This window comes from Hyperolius riggenbachi, chromosome 3 (genome assembly GCF_040937935.1).
Source record: "Hyperolius riggenbachi isolate aHypRig1 chromosome 3, aHypRig1.pri, whole genome shotgun sequence".
NCBI classification, from domain to species: Eukaryota; Metazoa; Chordata; class Amphibia; order Anura; family Hyperoliidae; genus Hyperolius; species Hyperolius riggenbachi.
In genome coordinates, this window is record NC_090648.1 from 362266953 (window position 1) to 362289344 (window position 22392).

The 22392-nt window shown below is 44.2% G+C and overlaps 1 protein-coding gene across 1 annotated transcript in view; it reads right to left on the reverse strand.

Annotated features, from left to right (window-relative positions):
• SLC26A2 (solute carrier family 26 member 2) overlaps positions 1-21508 on the reverse strand; it is a 105279-nt gene extending 83771 nt beyond the window's left edge. The window contains exon 1 of the mRNA XM_068272874.1: positions 21425-21508. The gene's annotated coding sequence lies outside the window, so the exon portion shown is untranslated. The remainder of the gene's footprint in view (positions 1-21424) is intronic.
• Positions 21509-22392: the final 884 nt, after the last annotated feature.

Consider the following 22392-nt stretch of genomic DNA (forward strand, 5'->3'; position numbering starts at 1 on the left):
CCATTCAACTCAAATTGTCGAAAAACCATTATTTTATATTGTGGTCTATTGTATATAGCCAAAGGATGAATGGGTCGGCACCACCAATAATGAACAGAAGCTCTTTAATAGATCAAAGCATAGCAGTGACAGACGCTGGTCCGCTGGTAGTCCCGCCCACACAGTGGGTGTATAAAGATGGTGTTGGTGTATGTTCACTTTGTCAGCAGTTTGAGGATGGGCTTGTCAGCCCGAAACAGCGTCTGTCACTGCTATGCTTTGATCTATTAAAGAGCTTTTGTTCATTATTGGTGGTGCCGACCCATTCATCCTTTGACTGCACTGGTCCCAAGAGACACTGGGACGGGGTCGTGGCACACCTCCTGTTGCTGGAGTGCTCCTCACCTCACTATACTTTGTATTGTATATAGCCAGTTTTATAGAAAAGAACACTATTTGGTAATCGGCTTATTGCCACTTTATAAATATTGTGATTCTGAATTTTGATTGCGGATGTCTATTTCTATTCTGCTATATTGGTGATTAAAAAAACAAACAAAAAAAAACAAACAAAAATTACTTTATAGCATTACTGCATAAATATGGTATTTAAAGGGAACCTGAGGCAAGAGAGAAATGGAGGATGATATATTTATTTCCTTTTCAAACAGGGCAAATTGCCTAGCTACCCTGCTGATCCTGTGCCTCTAATGGGACTATTCACCATACATCCAATTGTACTGCAGAATAATTCTGCATATCAACTATAAAGATATGACACTATGTAACTTTAATACAATGTAAAGTAGTCAATATACAGCTTGTTTAACAGTGCAAATTTGCTATCCCATCAAAATAATGTAATACCTAGCCATTAATGTCTAAAAAGCAGGCAACAAAAGGGAGTACACCCTAAGTAAGGAATATGAAAATTGTGTTCATAATCTGTGTCCACCATTATTTTCCCAGAACTGCCTTAACTCTCATGCAGTTCACTAGAGCTTCACAGGTTGTCACTGGAGTCTTCTTCCACTCTTCCATGACAACATCATAGTGGATGATAGAGACCTTGCGCTCCTGCACCTTCCGTTTCAGTTTCTTTAGCAAGGCATAGATAATTTTACAGGCGTGTTCGGGGGCATTATTTTGGAATACTGCCCTACGTCCCAGTTTTCAAAGGGAGGATCATGCTCTGCTTCAGTATATCACAGTACATGTTGACATTTATGGTTCCCTCAATGAACTGTAGCTCCCCAAGGCCGCTAGCTCTCATACAGCCCTAAACCATGATACTCCCACCACCATCCTTGACTGTAGGCAAGGCATGATTGTCTTTATACACCTGACCTAGTAGCTGCCACATACACTTGACACCATCTAAACCAAATAAGTTTAGCTTGGTCTCATAAAACCACAGGACATGATTGCCACAGTCCATGTCCCTAGTCTGCTTGTTTTCAGCAAACTGGCAGCTTCCTTGTGCATCTTTAGAAAAGACTTCCTTCTGTAGACCAATTTGATGCAGCATTCTGCGTATGGTCTGAGCACTGACAGGCTGACACTAGAGATGTCACGACCCTCCGATTTTCAGTTGGAGAACCCCATTCCAAAACTTTCGCGGAAGGTTCGGTTCGCGCGAACTTTCGCGAACCGCAATAGACTTAAACGGGGAGGCGACCTTAAAAATTTATAAAAATTTCTGCTGGCTAGAAAAATGATAGAAAAGCTGTTACAAGGGGTCTAATACCTGGAGGAAGACATGGTTGAGTGAAATACACATCAAAAGTCCCAGAAATTTTTTTGGGATTTGACACAAAGCAGTGTTTTAAGGTCAGAAATGTCATTGAAAGTACAACTGCAGGCCTACACTGCTTTACAACATCAGGAAGTGTAATCCCTCTCTCCCTCCCTCCCCTCCTGCCGGAGGGAGGAGGGTCTTGTCTTCCAGGGAATTGTAGTATTTCAAAAGCCAGCTTACATACCTTGGCCAGGAATTGAACCCAGGTCTGAGTGCGTGGTAGGTAGCTCTCTTCACCACTATACCACCACCAACACTACATGCTGAAGCCAGCCTAGCATGTACCATTATGATTTATCCAAGAGAAAAATTAGCTTGCTTAAGGATTTGTAGTATGTCAAAAGCCAACTCACATTGGCCAGGAATAGAACCCAGGCCTACCGCTCTGTATGCTGCTATCCTAACCATTATACCACCAACACTACACACTACAATGCTACATGCTGAAGCCAGCCTAGCATGTACCATTGTGATATGCCCAAGAGAAAAAGGAGCTCTCTCTCTCTCTCTCTCTCTCTCTCTAGGACTTGATGCCATTGAAGTGAATTTTCAGCTTAAAACCATCAATGGATACCAGCAGAATTTCACAGGCAATTTCGGAATTCCGCCGGATTGAAAAAGCAATTCCGTTCCAACCAAACTGGAATGGAATGACCAATTTCTGCCCAAAATTGAGGAAAATACAATTCTGCGGAAAGCGGTGACCATCCCTACTAGAGAGCGAGCGAGAGAGAGAGAGATTAATCTACATGGCTATCTGGGTTTCTCTTCGGACAACTGTTGAACACAAAAGGCAAGGCCATGCCTGGGTGTGCTTGAACCACCAACCTTTCAGTTAACAGCCAAACACGCTAACCAATTGTGCCACAGAGACGGTGTATCACAAAGACTGTGCAGGCAGTTGCTGTTGAAGGATTTTATGGGGATGTATGTGTGTCTTTTGGAGGGAGGAAGTAAGTCTGCTCCAAGAAGTTTCAGCATGTAGTGTTGGTGGTATAATGGTTAGGATAGCAGCCTACAGAGCGGTAGGCCTGGGTTCTATTCCTGGCCAATGTGAGTTGGCTTTTGACATACTACAAATCCTTAAGCAAGCTCTTTTTTCTCTTGGATATATCATAATGGTACATGCTAGGCTGGCTTCAGCATGTAGCATTGTAGTGTGTTGTGTTGGTGGTATAATGGTTAGGATAGCAGCCTACAGAGCGGTAGGCCTGGGTTCTATTCCTGGACAATGTGAGTTGGTTTTTGACATACTACAAATCCTTAAGCAAGCTCATTTTTCTCTTGGATATATCATAATGGTACATGCTAGGCTGGCTTCAGCATGTAGTGTTGGTGGTGGTATAGTGGTGAAGTGAGCTACCTACCACGCACTCAGACCTGGGTTCAATTCCAGGCCAAGGTATGCAAGCTGGCTTTTGAAATACTACAATTCCCTGGAAGACAAGACCCTTGGAGGGAGTGAGAGGAGGAGGGAGGAGAGAGTGAGGGGAGGAGGGAGGAGGGAGAGAGAAGGGAGTAATATGAGGAATAACAATCAGCTAGGAACAAGCTTACAAGAGCCTAACTAAACTCTCCCTAGCAGAGTCGGTCAGCAGCTGTCCCTTAACTAATTACTGTAGGCAGACGAGTGAGTAAAACGGCAGGAAAACCTTGCCTTTTATAAGGGGGGGGGGTTTGGCTCCAGGAGTGAGTGTAGTCTGATTGGTGACAATGTGCCTGCTGACTGTGATGTAGAGGGTCAAAGTTGTGCTCAATGGAGCATTATGGGGGCGAATCGAACTTCCGCAAAAGTTTGCCTTCGCCGGCGAACGCGAACCACCTAAAGTTCGCATGGAATCGTTCGCGGGCGAACCGTTCAGGCCATCTCTAGCTGACACCCCCACCTCATTCAAACTCTGCAGAAATGCTGCTAGCACTATTTACAAATGCAACCTCTGGGTAGGATGCTGAGCACATGCCCTCAACTTCTTGGGTCGAGCATGGCAATGCCTTGACTCAGTGGAATCTGTCCTGTTAAACCACTGTATATAGTCCTGGCCAAAGTGCTGCAGCTCAATTTCAGGGTGTTGGCAATCTTCTTAAAGCCTTGGCCATCTTAAAATGGACCCAAATTAAAAATACAAGATTTCAGAAATAAAATCGATTTTCTAAATTATAATAATAAATAGCAGCATTTTTTCAGCTGCATGATGACAAATATAAAATATTTTACATTTATTGGAGGAACCCCCTCCCCCCCCCCCTTCCTTTCATATTGCCGGAACAGAATCCGGCAAACTGGTGGAGTAGGTGGTGTCCGGCAATGGAGGAATTGCTAATGGCTGCCCCCTGTATAACCCTAGTTATGAAAAGAGAAGGGTGAAAAGCATGCACTGAAATGCTCATAGGCTTGAAGGAGTGTTTATTTATCTTTGTATGTGTCAGAGTGGTGCAACTAGATATTTTGAATTAAAAAAAATTGTTTGGTTTGGGTCCGCTTTAATGTAGAACTTCCAGTCACCAGCATGGGAACGTGTGAGAGCCAGAACATAAAATTTAACACACTTTCTCTCCATTCACATTTGGTACTATGTAACACTAACTAACAACATGACCCCGGGAGGGAAATGTCTAATTGGGCATCATTTTGATATTCTACACTTAGGGGTGTACTCACTTTTGTTGCTAGCAGTTTATACATTAATGGATGAGTTATTTTGATGGGACAGCAAATTTACACTGTAATAGAAGCTGCATTTTCACTATTGTGAAGTACTGTAAATAAGATAAGGTCAGGCCTGTTTCTAGGGCTGTGCTGCCGCCGTGAGCGCTGGGGGGGGGGGGGGGGGGGGGGGTGGCCGACCTCTCCCTCCCTTCCTCTCCCAGGCCGCCCTATGTGCTCCCCCCTCCGCTACAGAGTGAGCGCAGCAGAAAGCACTGTATACAGCAACTCACCTCCCCATGTTCCAATCGCCGATCGCTTGCCGCTGGTCTCCTCCTCTGCATAGCCACTTATACACACTCTACTTCTTGTTTAGCAATAAGTAGCCATAGGTCCTGAATAAAGCATGCAGCAGATCAGGTGTTTCTGACATTATTGTCAGATCTGATAAGATAAGCCACATGCTTGTTTCTGGTGTTATTTAAACACAACTGCAGGCAAATAGATCAGCGGGGCTGCCAGGCAACTGGTATTGTTTAAAGAGAAATAAATATGGAAGCTACCATACCCCTCTCACCTCAGATATCCTTTAAGGGAAAAGCTCCAAGAATCAACGGGAAGCTGGTAGGAGAAGTTGCTTTCAAACATGTTTAACAGGTTCCAGTAACAGAACAGGGACACAGATACATATTGTTTATGGACTACACAAGAGGTGCTTAGCACAGCCACACACAACTATCCAGCTGTACCCTTATGGTCTTCAGACCAAGATAAAGCGCCTTTTTCTTAACCTCAATTACACATTTATGTGAAGGTTAAGATAATAATTTGGCCCTAAACTGAGAATGTTGTGCATTGTATATAGTACTGCTGGCACACTTGGAACAGCTCCTGGTATACAAGCACCTAATGAGAGTAAAGATGCCCAATTCTGATGGTTTCAGTGCTGCTGGAACATTATTATTATTGTCTCAGAATCTTAAACCTTGAAGGGTCTAAATAACTGCAGAATAATCTCATAGTCGAAACAAATTTTGGTATGGCATCATTGAATGCACATTATCTCTAACGCTATAGACTGCTGTAGAAACCAAGCATGGGTTTAATGTGGATATCTTGAGAGAAGGTGCTAGTTTAACTGCAAACTGTGTAGAACCCGCACGCATATAAATAACACTCATTTTCCATAACACTGGAAAATGCACAAGCGACAAACTATCATTATATGCCATTCCGCATGCGTTTTTGTATGTGGCAAAAAGCTGTGGATTTGCTCAAGTGTGACCCTTGCCTCAGGGTGGGAACACACTAGGCAGTGCTGGAAAGGTAGTGTTTTGCTGCATATGCATTTGTGCATTATGTGTGCGTTTTCTGTGTGTTTGTGGTTTTGCATTTTTCTTGGGTTTTGCGTGCATTTTAATGCGTTTGCAGTTCGCACATAAATCGCATATGCGTTTTACATGCGTTTTGCATGCTTTTTTATGCAAATGACTAGGAAGTCAACAGGAAGCAGAAATAACTCAAACTTTTTTTTTTTAAAGCATACAAAATGCATTAAAACACACTAAAATGCAGTACCTCTGTGTCACCATTGGCTTTCATTCTGTGCGTTTTATATGCGTTTTGGAAAAATATGCAGCATAATGAGCATTTTTAAAAATGCACATTGCAGAAAGTAAACATATGCGTTTTTTCATGCGGACCATTGACTTGCATTATGTGCGTTTTCACCAACGCTATTGTTTCTGCCTAGTGTGTTCCTGGCCTCGATGTTTCTTTCTGGAACAAATGTCTAGTGTATGAGGGTTTTTTCACTCACTTTCAGTCTGTTTCAGCTTCATATAAACTATATTCACAGGCCGCTTTATTAGGTGGTCTTTTGGATTGATATCTGGCGAGTGTGGAGGCCATTGAAATACAGCGATGTTATTGTCATGTCCAAAAACACAATTTGTGACATGGTCAGGGCCGGATTTACATCACAGGAGCCTATAGGCACAGATGTCCTCGCACCCTAGATTTCACCCTCCATGAACCTACAAACTCCCACAGATCCGCACCGCAAATGTGTGCTCGCTCTCCCAGCTTTCACATTCCCTACTTACCCTGCCCTGCAAAGTTGGCCACAGCCTGGTGCCCCTTAGTATTAGGTGACAAGAAGTAACCTCAATACTAAGAAGCTTGAGGTGCCCCCAAGTATTCAGTAGCTAGAACAACTTCAGTATTAAGTAGCTAGATGTTCCCCTGACTAAAGGGAGATCTTGCTCAGTGGAATGCCAAGAGCAGGGTGAGTAACCTCTCATTTATACTCTCATCTGGACTCTGCATAGGGAAGGAGGGAGAGAGGAGTTGGGGATGGGAGTGAGCGGCCTTTCCATCAACAGGCGCCTGTAGGCACGTGCCTACAGTGCCTTGTGGAAAATCCAACCCTGGACATGGTGCATGGTGCAACTCTGTTGCGTTGTCACATCATCTAATATTTCTTTCTTCTTCTTTTAAGTGTACAAGATCACATACTTACTTAAAAAGAGGAAAGCCTCTGGATCCCAACGAGGATTCTCACAGCATCCTCTGGTCCCCCAATGTCGCTCACAGACCCTCCAAAGATTACAGAAATGAACTTGAATGGGGCCATGCTCCTCTTCAAGCAAGAGGGCAGCCATAAAGTGCCTACGCAAGTATGGCCATGCCTGTATAGTAAGCCAGAGCTGCTTGTGCACAAATGGCTCCGTGCTACTGCCCATGCACATCCACACTCGTGCCAGAAGAGGAGCGCTGCCCTGATCAGCTGGAGGGTCCCAGGCAGAGGACCAGAGAACAGTGTGGGGAGCCTCTGAGGATCGCGGTGGCGATGACGTGATGATGACTTGACGTCTGATGCAGGCAGCCTAGGGAAGTTATTGCGCTGGTAATCTTGTATTTGGCTGCACTGCACGTCACCAGGTCCCTAGCAGTTATGTCCTTCTGCCTGCGCCCCCCTCCCTCTTCTACTTGCCAGTCTGCGCCTATGGCAGTCGCCCTGCTCAAGAAACGGCCCTGGTAAAAAGAGTCACTGGAGCCTGCTTTTATTTTACTTTTTTATATAAAAAATGCTGACATTTCAGCTTCAGTAGTGTCTGAGCAACACAGACTTGAAACAAGCACACTGCTTGGAGAGGATTGGAGTCAGAATTAAAGGGGAACTGAAGTAAGAGGTATACGGAGGCTGTCATATTTATTTCCTTTTAATTAATACCAGTTGCCTGGCAGCCCTGCTGGTCTATTTCTCTGCAGTAGTATCTGAATAACACCAGAAACAAGCATGCAGCCAATCTTGTCAGATCTGACTTTAAAGTCTGAAACACCTGATCTGCTGCATGCTTGTTCCAGGACTATGGCTAATAGTATTAGAGGCAGAGGATCAGCAGGAGGGCCTGGTAACTGGCATTGCTTAGATGGAAATAAATATGGCAGCCTCCATATCCCTCGCACTTCAGTTGTCCTTTAAGAAAAAAAAAAAACCTGATCTGCAAAATCATTCTGAGCCACTGATTCAGAAAGAGGCAGAGGATCAGCATAACTTTTAGATGTTAAAAGGGAATTAAGAATTGATCCTGCAAATGCTCCTCATCATAGGTTTCATTGAGGCTGGTTTTACATTTGAAATGTGCATTTGCAGTGTGATTCCCCGCCCGCATTCCACCGCAACGCACAAAATAAGTGTGCTGACAGGATCATATGCATAGCGCCGACCCCAAGCACAACCCAACAACAAGCATGTCACTGGCATTTTCCTGTTGTATTCTCGTCGTTACATGAATGCACCCCACACTGTCGCTGCCAACATATTTAACCACTTTACAACCAGCGGTGCGGATATCTCCGTCCCTTTTTCCACCCTGTCAACACCAGGGACGGAGATTGCAGCACCTGCCGCCGTCCGCGCTCCCGCTCGCTTGTGCACGCGCCCGCCGCCACACGCTCGCCTGGAGATCAATGAATGGGAATAACCGTTCCCATTCGTTGATCTCAGCCCCCCCCCCCCCCCCCCCAGGCAATGAGAAGCAGCGCGACCATTGTGAAAAAAAACAGTTTCCCAGCTTCATAAGACTTCCTGCAAGCGTACTTCCTATGCTTGCAGGTCGCATAAACAAAAAGTTACTGTGGCCATCTTGTGGACAAATAGTAGAACTACACCCTAAAGCATTTTTCATATACAAATACATTAGTTTTACACTAAAAATTAACTCATTACCTCCCACACTCCCCAATTATTTTTTTTGTAATAAAAAAAAAATTACAATTAAAAAAATACATACATAGTTACCTTAGGGACTGAACTTTTTAAATATTTATGTCAGGAGGGTATAACACTGTTACTTTATAAACTATGGGCTTGTAATTAGGGATGGACGCAAAACTGAAAAAAATGCACCTTTATCTCCAAATAAAATATTGCCGCCAAACATTGTGATAGGGACATAATTTAAATGGTTTTATAACCGGGACACATGGGCAAATAAATTCCATGGGTTTTAATTACAGTAACATGCATTATTTAAAAACTATAATGGGCGAAAACTGAAAAAATGCATTTTTTCCCACATTTTTCCCTATTTTCCCATTAAAACACATTTAGAATAAAATAATTCTTGGCATAATGTCCCACCTAAAGAAAGCCTAATTAGTGGCGAAAAAAACAAGATATAGTTCGTTTCATTGTGATAAGTAGTGATAAAGTTATAGACGAATGAATGGAAGGAGCGCTGAAAGGTGAAAATTGCTCTGGTGCTCAAGGGGTAAAACCCCTCAGTTGTGAAGTGGTTAAAATTCCTGCATCACCCACTGATTTACATTACTTCCAACACCGCTGATGTCTAATGGTAATGCACTGTTGACTTTGCGGAGGCTCGGCAGCACAATGCGACGCAACACGGTAAGTGTGCTAGGCCCCGTTGCCTTGCGATGCTGTTGATAAAAAACTGCGATAAACCAGGGTAACCCAACACAAGTTTGAAAGGCAAGTGTAAAAGCGGACTTAAAGAATCACTGACGGTTCCTTTTTTTTACCTTAATTTCTTATCCAGTCTGATTCCGCATTAAATCCTAAGCAGATTCGCCGAATCCCTGCGGCAAAATGAGTGATTTATGGCTTCGAAATAGACCTGCAAAATTCCACAACTTTGCAGGTTGCAGATTGTGCTGCCCTGGTGAGCCAGAGCTTTGCGCTGTAGCACTGCCTCTTATCCAGTCAATCTCAGCGGATCTCCGCCTCTCCCCAGTTCTCTCAGTGAAAGTCGGCTGAGAGGGGTGGGAAGAAGCGGAGATTGACTGTACTGCTCTGCCTCTTACAGGAAGGAGAATGATGCAAACGCTGGAACTTTGCAGGGCTATTTCTAAGCCATAAATCACTCATTTTGCCACAGAGATGCAGCGAATCTGCTTAGGATTTAATTATAAATCGGACTTGATAAGAAATTAAGGTAAAAAAAGTGACTCCAGTGTCTCTTTAAAGTAAACCATAGTAAAGTAAATAATAATTAAAAAGCTTGTACATAGCTTAAAGAGACTCTGTAACAAAATGTTCAGCCTTATTTCTTCCATCCTATAAGTTCCTATACCTGTTCTAATGTGATCTGGATTACTGCAGCCTTTTCTAGTTGCACTGTCTCTGTAATATCAGGGCTGTGGAGTCGGTACAAAAATCTTCCGACTCCAGCTCAGACTCCTCAGTTTATGAAACCACCGACTCAGTCTCCAACTCCGGGTACCCAAAATGCCTCCGACTCCTTAGTCTAATACTTACCAGGGCTGTGGATTTTGTACACAAATCATCCTACTCCCAACTCCTACTCCTCTGTTTATGAAATCACCGACTCCGGGTACCCAAAATTGCGCCGACTCTGACTCCTCGACTCCAACTCTGACTCCACAGCCCTGTGTAATATATGAAATCTTTCTTTTCTTTGTCAAGCTTTGTCGACACAGAGAGGAATGCACTGCCTCTGCTGTAATATGAAGAAGTTATGCATGCTCCCTCCAAGCCCCCTGCAGGCTCTGTGTATGTGCTTTGTTAGGGCCCGTTTCCACTGTAGCGTTACGAAATCGCCGGCTAATCACCGCAGGCAAATCGCATGCGGGTGCGATTCCGCATGCGTTTTTTGCCGCGATTTCGCATGCGATTTCGCATAGGTAAGGCTGTATGCGATTTTAACCATGTCACTGCCTGTGTGAATTAACATGGGTACCTATGCGAAATCGCATGCGAAATCGCGGCAAAAAACGCATGGGGAAAACGCATGCGATTTCCCTATTAAATACATTGTGTGCGATTCGCCTGCATTCCACACGCAGGCGAATTCTGAGGCCCCTACCCTGCAGATTTTTTCTGCACAGAAAAACGTGCGGGGAAACGCACAAGTGGAAACAGTCCCATCCACTTCTACTGACTGTGCGGATCCGCATGCGTTGCCCGCATGCGGATTCGCGATAGTGGAAACGGGCCCTTAATCCCTCAGACAGGTCTCTGCTCACAATTTCAGCTTGTCTGAGGGGGAGGGAGCTGCCCATGCTGAGAAACTGTGTATATATTATACTGTGTGTATATATATATATATATATATATATATATATATAGATATAGATATAGATATAGATATATATATATATATATATATATATATATATATATATATATATATACATACACACACACACACACACACACACACACACACACACACACACACCACTTCCTGGTTAGCGGCCGTGTTTTTTGTTTGCAAACACTGCCTAAAACTGTCGATTAAAAGCTAGGATAGCAGCAGGGAGCGGTGGTAATGGCAAAGAGGGATTCAAGAGACCCGATTGGTATGTTTCTTATTGTACAAATCGGATAGTACAGATTCTCTTTAAAGCTGGGAATATACAACAAGTTTTTTAGGCAGGTTACGGATCAATTGTTTTTCTGTTCGATTTTCCGATAGTTTTTCTGAATGATTTCTGTTCACTTCTATGAAAAAATTGCTCAGAAAAATTATCTATCAAGCCATCTATCTGCCGAAAGAGCGAATTGTCTAATCCCAGCGTAACAGTCAGTTAGCCCTACAATCCTGACTGATATGCATGAGTCTTGTAGAGACTACCCCCATTGCGGATATGCTAACTAGGGATGGCTCTGATTAGGAGAACTCATGGAGAAGCATGTGATCAGTTTGATCAGCTGATAGATTTGTAAGGTTCTGATTTGCTGGTCTAGATCATCTGTTAAACCAGGAAGTCATCACTGCAAATCAGGACTTTACCAATCTAACAGCTGATCAAACTGATCACATGCTTCTCCATGAGTTCTCCTAATCAGGGCCATCTCTAATGCTAACTCACTCAGCTGAGTAGACCATCCGGATTTGCTCTGGTTGTGTGGCTGTGCATATACAGGTCCTTCTCAAAAAATTAGCATATTGTGATAAAGTTCATTATTTTCTGTAATGTACTGATAAACAGACTTTCATATATTTTAGATTCATTACACACAACGGAAGTAGTGCAAGCCTTTTATTGTTTTAATGTTTATGATTTTGGCATACAGCTCATGAAAACCCAAAATTCCTATCTCAAAAAATTAGCATATCATGAAAAGGTTCTTAAACTAGCTATTAACCTAATCCTCTGAATCAACTAATTAACTCTAAACACCTGCAAAAGATTCCTGAGGCTTTTAAAAACTCCCAGCCTGCTTCATTACTCAAAACCGCAATCATGGGTAAGACTGCCGACCTGACTGCTGTCCAGAAAGCCATCATTGACACCCTCAAGCAAGAGGGTAAGACACAGAAAGAAATTTCTGAACGAATAGGCTGTTCCCAGAGTGCTGTATCAAGGCACCTCAGTGGGAAGTCTGTGGGAAGGGAAAAGTGTGGCAGAAACCGCTGCACAACGAGAAGAGGTGCCCGGACCCTGAGGAAGATTGTGGAGAAGGACCGATTTCAGACCTTGGGGGACCTGCGGAAGCAGTGGACTGAGTCTGGAGTAGAAACATCCAGAGCCACCGTGTACAGGCGTGTGCAGGAAATGGGCTAAAGGTGCCGCATTCCCCAGGTCAAGCCACTTTTGAACCAGAAACAGCGGCAGAAGTGCCTGACCTGGGCTACAGAGAAGCAGTGCTGGACTGTTGCTCAGTGGTCCAAAGTACTTTTTACGGATGAAAGCCACTTTTGCATGTCATTCGGAAATCAAGGTGCCAGAGTCTGGAGGAAGACTGGGAAGAGGGAAATGCCAAAATGCCTGAAGTCCAGTGTCAAGTACCCACAGTCAGTGATGGTCTGGGGTGCCATGTCAGCTGCTGGTGTTGGTCCACTGTGTTTTATTAAGGGCAGGGTCAATGCAGCTAGCTATCAGGAGATTTTGGAGCACTTTATGCTTCCATCTGCTGAAAAGCTTTATGGAGATGAAGATTTCATTTTTCAGCACGACCTGGCACCTGCTCACAGTGCCAAAACCACTGGTAAATGGTTTACTGACCATGGTATTACTGTGCTTAATTGGCCTGCCAACTCTCCTGACCTGAACCCCATAGAGAATCTGTGGGATATTGTGAAGAGAAGGTTGAGAGACGCAAGACTCAACACTCTAAATGAGCTTAAGGCTGCTATCGAAGCATCCTGGGCCTCCATAACACCTGCGCAGTGCCACAGGCTAATTGCCTCCATGCCACGCCCAATTGAAGCAGTCATTTCTGCAAAAGGATTCCCGACCAAGTATTGAGTGCATAACTGAACATAATGATTTGAAGGTTGACTTTTTTTGTTTTAAAAACACTTTTCTTTTATTGGTCGGATGAAGTATGCTAATTTTTTGAGATAAGAATTGTGGGTTTTCATGAGCTGTATGCCAAAATCATCAATATTAAAACAATAAAAGACTTGAACTACTTCAGTTGTGTGTAATGAATTTAAAATATATGAAAGTCTAATGTTTATCAGTACATTACAGAAAATAATGAACTTTATCACAATATGCTAATTTTTTGAGAAGGACCTGTAAGCAAAGCCTCTAGTCAGCTCACATTTAAAGGCTCATACACATTCTCAACAAAATTCCTTTAAATGCACAATTATCAAACAACTGTTGGATTGACTTCAGATTTGTCTTATCAGTTGTTTGAATAATAGCAAACAACTTTTTTGTTTGTTTCAACAACAAAAGTGCATTTAAAAGATTTTTGTTGCGTGTGTGTATGAGCCTTAAAGGGTCACGGTTTAAGGGTAAAGCAATTTAATCAAATTTACCAGAATTCACCAGCAAATCTCCACAATTCGACATCACACTAATTTACACTCAGATCCCTCCTATCGTGTCACCACCCCCTCTCTTTACATTGTAAGCCTTGGGTGGGGGCTTCCCTCCTTGTGTATCTGTGCCCTCTGCTCACAGAGTAATATGAACAATGCATTTCTGAGACTATTACTCCAGTATATGTTCTGGCACTGGGTACCTTATTGCCTGTTGTCTGTTGTGTGATTACTGTCATCTCCATCAAGGTTTGTAACCTTATATATTGTACAGCGCTGCGTAATATGTTGGCCCTTTATAAATCTAATTCATAATAATAATCCTGAGACAAAAGGGCCAGCGGCACAACGGAGGGGACGGGGAGGGTGGCAAGAAAGCAGATGGACTACAGGTGGCTGGGGGAAGCAAGTTAAAATCCTTTCCTCCTTTCAACTCCGGTCCGCTTTAACCATACACAGTAATAACATAAAACATATACTAAAATTTTAAAACATATATTAGTTGCCTATTACAGGAAAGCATGCTCAGATAACAGACATACAATAGAATGCAATGTATAGTTTCATGTCTATAGCAGCCGCATTCCACTTCCGTTCTTATTACAACAGACCAGAGCTCAATGAACTCCTGCTCACATCACAGTGAACATTTTGCTGCATCACCATTACCAGCTTAAAATCTGTGTATATGTTACGGCCAGTACCCGAAGTTTGGCCACTTCGCGTTCTTGCTGGCCACTTCGGGTTCTGGCCAGCCAATGTGCAAATTGGCCGCTGCTGTGCTGCGGCCAGTGTTAGAAATGAAATGATTCCTGTTAAGATGAATGTATTTTCCGGCCGTCTCGCTGCGGCCAAATGTATGAAAAGTTAATTTAATGAAATGAAGTTGGCGTCAATGTAGCAGATGAAGCCGCTGGCTTCCGCTCTGCCTCTCTCTCTCTCCTATGGGCAGCCGGCGGGGACATGCATGTCCCCCCCCCCCCCCCCCCAGAGTCGTTCGTCGCAGCAGGGAATCCTGCCGTTCCTGCAGAGCGGGTGCTGGCAGAAGCAATGTCTGCAGCCTCCCCGCTCTGCCTACCTGGCGCGACGAACGACTCTCAGGGACACGTGTGTCCCGGGCGGCAGCCAGTAGGAGAGAGAGAGGGGCAGGGGGGAGGAGAGAGAGCTGAAGCCAGCGGCTTCATCTGCTACATTGCCGCCGGCTTCATTTCATTAAATTTACTTTTCATACATTTGGCCGCAGCGAGACGGCCGGAAAATACATTCGCACATTGGCCGGTCAGAACGCGAAGTGGCCAGCCAGAACGCGAAGTGGCCAAACTTCGGGTTCTGGCAGTAACATATACACTGAAAACATGCAAGTCAGAAACAGACAACACACAAGCACGGGAATACATTCCTGCCTACTTAAAAACGCATACATTATTCTGACAATAGTATTTATCCAGCTATTTGAGACCATAGCTCCCAACTGTCCCTCTTTTGGAGGGACAGTCCCTCTTTGGGAGCCCTGTCCCTCTTTCCTCCTCATTTGTCCCTCTTTCAAGACTTTGTCCCTCTTTCTATGTAAATATATATATTTCTCTACTAAAAAAATGTGTTTGATTGACTCAAAACTTTATTCCCATCCTTTAAATTGATATATTACTAATTTTAAAATGTTACTATGAAGGAAAATGAGCCAGGATAGAAAGGACCAGTGTGCTTTGAATTATAAAACAAAATATTTTTCTTATATAATCTTTATGGTATGCGTGACTAGGGGTGTGACAGGGGCGTAATCAGGGTTGTGGCAGGGGCGTGGCTTAAGTGTCCCTCTTTCTCATCTCAAAAAGTTGGGAGGTATGTGCTAGACCAGGCCTGGGCAAACTTGGCCCGCCAGCTGTTATGGAACTACAAGTCCCACAATGCATTTGCCTTTATTAGTCATGACTGTGGCTGTCACACTCCTGCAATGCATTGTGGGACTTTTAGTTCCTTAACAGCTGGAGGGCCAAGTTTGCCCATGCCTGCGCTAGACTGCCAGAAAAACTTGAAGTAGGAAATTAGCACAGTCTGGCTTTCTCCTGATAGAAAGAGCTGATATTTCAGCTTCAGTAGTGTGAGTGAAACGCACATAACATTTGCTTTTTTTCTATGCAGTTTGCAATATTCTGGCATGAGGATGCTTGAGAAATTCCTAAAAACTCGAATTATTTCAGCATTACACAGAGTAGGGACACCAAGAGCCAAATATAGTGTAGTATGTACTTGTAGCTGAAATGAAGTACAGATAGAGTAATAAGCTATACTCACAAAGCAAGGTTACCTCGAAGGCAACCACTGTATAGGCAGGTGGGGAGATTAGACCTGACCCCACTCAGGATTAAGAAGTCGTTCTCCATAGATGAGGAAAAAAGGGGGTAACACCCCTCCACCAGGGGTGGACTTTATATAGCATAGTATGAATACAGAGGCACCAAAAGGATAAAAGTATCTAAAAAGTTTAAAACACGAGGAGGCAGTGGTGGTGTTACCTCCTCCAATCAGACACAAAAATTGCCAATGTGTTTATCAAATACAACAAGTTTATTTACATACTCCGGGGACAATGCAACGCGTTTTTCGCAGGTTTGATCCCGCTTCATCAAGCAATAACAATGGAGCAATAGCATATGTGGTCAGTAGAAGAGCCAGGCACCTCTGTGCCTCTTCTACTGACCACATGTTATTGCTTCGTTATTGCCTTATGAAGCAGGATCAAACCTGCAAAACGCGTTGCATTGTCCCCCGGAGTATGTAAACTTGTTATATTTGATAAACACATTGCCAATTATTGTGTCTGCTTGGAGGCGGTAAGTCCATTACTGCCTCCTTATGTTCTAAACTTTTTAGATACTTTATCCTTTTGGAGTCTCTTTATCCATACTACGCCATTTCAGCATTAAATCTGTGTAGTTTTCTAAGAGTAAACGTTCATGATTTTGAGAAACTTGTATCTCTACATGGCAGCCCATCGCTGTGACATTAGGAGCCTCTCTGTGAGTAGTAGAATCCCTGCCCCAGGCCACCAGAAGTCACAATTTTGGTCTACTTCCTGGCATTTTTGCATAGACAGGTGATGACAACACTATTGTTTAAAACTGCCAGTGGGACTTGGAGGATGAGGAAACTGGGTCACAGTGGCCTGACACCTGTATCCAGATATCCAAGGCGGGGGGGGGGGGGGATGGAATAAATTACTATATCAGTGTCAAGGAAATCTACCTCCTAGCTGTATGAGTCGTCTTGAATGGGAGCCATCATGCTCTGACACCTAAAACCTGAGCTCTGATCCTAATAATAGGCAGTTCCATGAGTTGTATTTCTGCCTTGACACAAGGGTGAGAGAACAGCAGATTTTCTCTTGAGAATCTCGTTCAGGTCATTTGCTTTTGATCCATTAAATAAAGGTCTCTATCTACAGGTGACAACCAGGGTGCTAAGATAAAATAATCTCTCCAGTGTGGAGAGGCGACTACCATCTCTATTTCCATTGAGAAGGCTCTCTTTATTTGTGAGGGTGAAATCAATCAAAAAAAAGGAAAAACAAGCAACATAAACCTGGCAGATATTGTAACTCAACCCTACTCCATCAAAATAAAAGTTTGGTTGGAGCTCTGCCTTCATTATTATTCAACACTGTATCTAAAGCTGAATAAATAGTATTTAGTTAAAGTGTGAAGCCTACAAAAATACCTCTTTTTACTAGGCAGTCCTGTTCAGTAATAAAGTCATAGATGAAACGCCACATTCCCGCGGCAGAACAATTAATTAATCCCCAGGGCAAAATTCAGGGCTCCTTCCGGGTAGAGGCAGAGCTTTGTGCAGTAGCTCTGCCTCTGCTCGCGTCAATGTCCGTGGCTCTCCACCTCCTCCCGCCCCTCTCAGCCCAAAGCTCTGCCTTCCTCAGGCAGCAAAATCAACGACTAGGAAAGTAGTGGAATTTTGCCCAGGGATTTCGGGGTTATTAATTGATTGTTCTGCCGTGGGGATGCAGCATTTCAGCTATGGCCTTATTGCTGAACAGGACTGCTTAGTAAAAAGAGATATTCTTTTTGGCTTCAGACTATCTTTAAATGAATAGGCAATTGCATGCTGTTCTCTACTGATGAATATACTGTAATTGTGAAGTTCAGAGTATTGTATGCATTTCAGAAAGCTTCTCTGGTTGGCTAGTGCTAGCAGACAAATCATGTGCATTTGTGTAGAGCAATCCAGCTTGACTCAGGTGACGTAGCTGTGTGACATACCCACAATAGCAGAATAGACAGTGTACTCTAACCCTACTGTAGTCCAGCAATAATCTTCATCATTATGTCTTTCACGTCTATTTAAAAGAGAAATGTGGTAATTCAGGTACTGCGTATTGCCGTTATTTAAATAAAATGATTCAAATAATGGCTTAGTGTTTACATGCTGCTATTGCTGTCACTTGTAACGCAAGCCTCCCCAACCCTATCTTCCAACAATAATTCCCAATGCCTAACCTCCCCCCTTACCTCCTTACCTACACCTAACACTAACCACCATCCCTCCTACCCACACCTACACCTAAAACTATCCTCCCCCACACCTATGCCTAACACTAACCTACTCCCCACCTACCACCCCGTCATATCTACAAATCACACTAACCTCCCCCAACCTAACACCCCCTCACATCTACGCTTAACACTAACCTCTCCCCACTTCAAACCTTCCCACACTTACCCCTAACACTAATCTCCCCCACACCTACACCTAACACACACACACACACACACAAAACCTACACCAACACTAACCTTCCCTACACCTACAACTAACACTAACCCCCCCCCCCACACACACACACACACTACGTCTAACACTAACCTCCCCCCACATACACCTAACACACACACCTACACCTAACAGTAACCTTCCCCCGCCTAGACCTAACGTAGCCCCTCCACCTACCCCTAACACCAAGCTCCTCCCACCTGCACCCAACACAACCCCAACCCACAAACACACCTACGCTTAACACAACCCCCCCACTTACACCTAACACTAACTTACCCCCACACCTACACCTAACACACACAACCTACACCTAGCACTAACCTTCCCAACACCTACAACTGACACTAACCCCCACACACACCACTAAGCCTAACACTAACCTACCCCCACATACACCTAACAACACACACACCTATGCCTAACACTAACCTTCCCCCGCCTAGACCTAACGCAACCCCCCACCTACCCCTAACACTAAGCTCCTCCCATCTGCACCTAACACAACCCCCCAACTACGTCTGACATTAACATCCCCCACACCTACAAACACAACCCTCCACCACACACACACCTAAGCCAAAAATGAACCCCCCTATGCCTGACACTAATGTCCCCCCACCTACAAACACACGCCAAACACTAAGCTCCCCCACCTACACAACACACACCCCAGTGACTCGGTCACTGTATATTTTGGTTAGTAATAACAATGATATTTTTATAGCGCTTTTCTCCATGGGGACTCAAAGCGCTGTGATCCTGCATTATGCAGTCTCAAAAGCTAGGGAAAAGAGGTGAGTATTTAGCCTTTTTTTAAAGCTGTCCAGAGAAGGAGCCTCTCGTACTGATTGTGGAAGTGAGTTCCATAGAGTAGGGGCTGCATAGGAAAAGGCCCGAGCACCAAATGTTAGGTTTATCCTGGGAATAACCAGCTTCATCTTGTTGGCAGAGCGGGGGGTGCGTGGAGGGGCATAAAGTTCTAATATATCCGCTATGTATCCAGGTCTATGGCTCCGATATGCATAAGGCACATATAGTATTTAGGAAAAAACTAGAGAGGAATGGCCATAATCCCTTATTCCAGCTACTAGGTCTCCTGGATTCAGCCACTGTCCACCTGCTTGTCCTCCATGTCCCACCTACTGCCACTGCTGTTCAGCCTCGTTTTGGATTTTTTCTGCTCACCACTGTCACTCAGCCTCACTGAGGGTTATGATCCACAAGGACCCGAATGACAGCTGTGGGTAGTGGTACCTAGAAAACAATCGAATGACCAGAGTAGCAGTATAAGAACAGTGGCTGAACAGATCTCTCAGCTGGAACAAGGGAAAAGGTAATTATATACCAATCCCCTTCCAGCACATTCTTAATACAGGGGGAAACACAGTGACAGCAGGACCAGTGAGGTAACCAGAGTGGCATCAAGTGAAAGGATTACAGTGGCAACAAGGGTAGGAAATGAAGGCCCCATTGGTTTAATGTAGTATTAGTCATTGTTACCTTTTAATCAGTAAAAATGTGAGGTTTCATTTATACATTAATCCAGTCCATATGTGAGTATATACTATAATAATAATAAAAAAAATCTTATCTACCTGCATACATCTATAGCAGGGCTGTGGAGTTGGTACAAAAATCTTCTGACTCCGACTCCTCAGTGTATGAAACCACAACTCCGGGTACCCAAAATGGCTCAGACTCCTCGACTCCGACTCCTTAGTCTAATAATTAACACGGCTGTGGATTTTGTACAAAAATCATCCGACTCCAACTCCGAGTGACCAAAATTGCCCCGGTTCAGACTCCTCGACTCAGACTCCAACTCCACAGCCCTGATCTATAGTCAACTAATCTGTACTCTATTTCCTACTATTTGTTGTAGCTGTATATTTTACTACAAAAATATTTAACACCTGTACAGATAGTCTCAGGTTTATGAATGTTGTTGAACCTACAAAAATACAAACGCTATGACCCGTCACAATTTAGGATCACTTTCGTGACAAAAGCAATGGGACAAAGACTATGAAGAGTCTCCCAGAGCAGCATGGGGTATCTTCAGAGGTAAGAACAGGGCACTGGGGACAGAATGAGGTATAAGAGTGGGGCAGAAGAAGGCACAGAGGGGGGAAAAGGGGGCACAGGGGGTCAGAAGGAGATGCAGAAGGGACAGAGAAGAAAGGGAGGAGGCACAGGGGGGGCAAATGGGTCAGGAGGGGGCAAAGGACATTGGAGGAACAGGTGGAAGAGGTGGCACACAGGAGGGCAGAGGTAGCACTAGGCAAAAAGGAAACACAGGCGACATAGTCACAGCAGTGTGTTTCGAGTTGTTTCCATGTACAAATTCAGGTTAAGAACAGTCTTTATACTGTTTGTTAACCGGGTACTACCTCCTGTATTTTGTACCACGCCAGAAGAGGATAGCACTGATGAAGGCAACAATAATTCTGAATTCAATGTCATATAAAGTTGTTTTATCACTAGAGTCAGGAAAGACCTAGGAGAATAAGAATAGGTAAGCACCGTTGGCTGTTAGTCATAATTGGCCAGCATAGTGAATGCAGAGGAATACAGTGAAGCAGTCAGACTCAGCACAGTAGCTGTCACTGGGAAGTGTTAGCCCCGCCCCTGCCTGTCTAGCAGGGCTCCGAGTGTGATACGCGTGCTGCTGTGGAGACAGCTTAGCTACAAAGTAATAAAAGTTTGACAAGTGCGCTCGTTACATTGATTGACTTCTGTCCGCGTAGGACAGGAAAGATACTTTACAAGCACCGAGCTGCCCTAAGAGTTGTTACAAGCACCTAATCCTCCCCTCCAGAGGCAAAGCAGAGAAACTGACATATGCACAGCACACACGGAGGTCACACGCAGAACAGAGCTCTATACAATGTAACTTCGTGAGTAGCTCACACACTGCACTCCCCGCTAGTGGTCACCCCTTGTACTCACCGGGCTCCCCGCTCTGGGCACAGTGATCAGAGCGGGCTCCCAGGGCCCTGCTAAGGAGCAAGCAGCTGTCATAGGGCTGTCCTGTAGGCGGAGAGCTGCTGCAACAAGTGATGTGACACAACTCCCACTTCTGGAGGGAGGGGGGACTCACACCACTGCTGCCTGTGCCTGATGCTGCTCTACATGTGTGCCAGTTATAGCCCTGCTGCTCAGCTCAAAACAGGGGCTCTGTGTGCTCCTGACAAACAGGGTGCCCAGCCACTGAACTATATGCCTGGCTAGTTCTGACCACCAGCAGCAGTAGCTATGTGTAATGCACGCAGAGAGCTGGAGCTATACACCAGCATTGCTGACAGCCACAAGTGCAGAAATCTACTGTGCAAACATTATTATGAGATATCCAGCAGGAACTCCCTGCACATAAACTGGTGTGGCAGGGAAAATAAGCATTAGTCACGAATTTAGATTAGGTTTCCAGAGGTGATTTCATTGCACAGGTCAGGCAGGCAATTGAAATTTCCTGGATTAAATATTACACCAGTTATTCAATTAGCTTTTTCTATGTTTACTCGCAAGAGATATTATTCATTTTATGTTTTACAGTCGACATGTTATAATAATGGGTACAGGGGCAAACCCAAGTTTTTCAAGGACAGGATTCCTGAAAGGTCTCCCTCAGCCACACACAATATAGTATAATAGTAAGACATCATGCTGGGAACACATAATGCAATTTCCCTTCTGAACGACCAACAATGGGATCGATCAGGAGCAGTTTGGATACAGATAATAATGAGGACAGTCGACATTGGCTTCAGCCGACTTTTCCCTTCATTGTCACATAATGAAGGGGAAAGTGTAGTATTCAACCCGCAGGGGCACAGGGCTGTGCTCATACCTGGCTCTGTGCTCTGTTAAGTTCCCCAGAGCTGCTGCATGCCTTGTACACATGATGCTGCTACATCTGA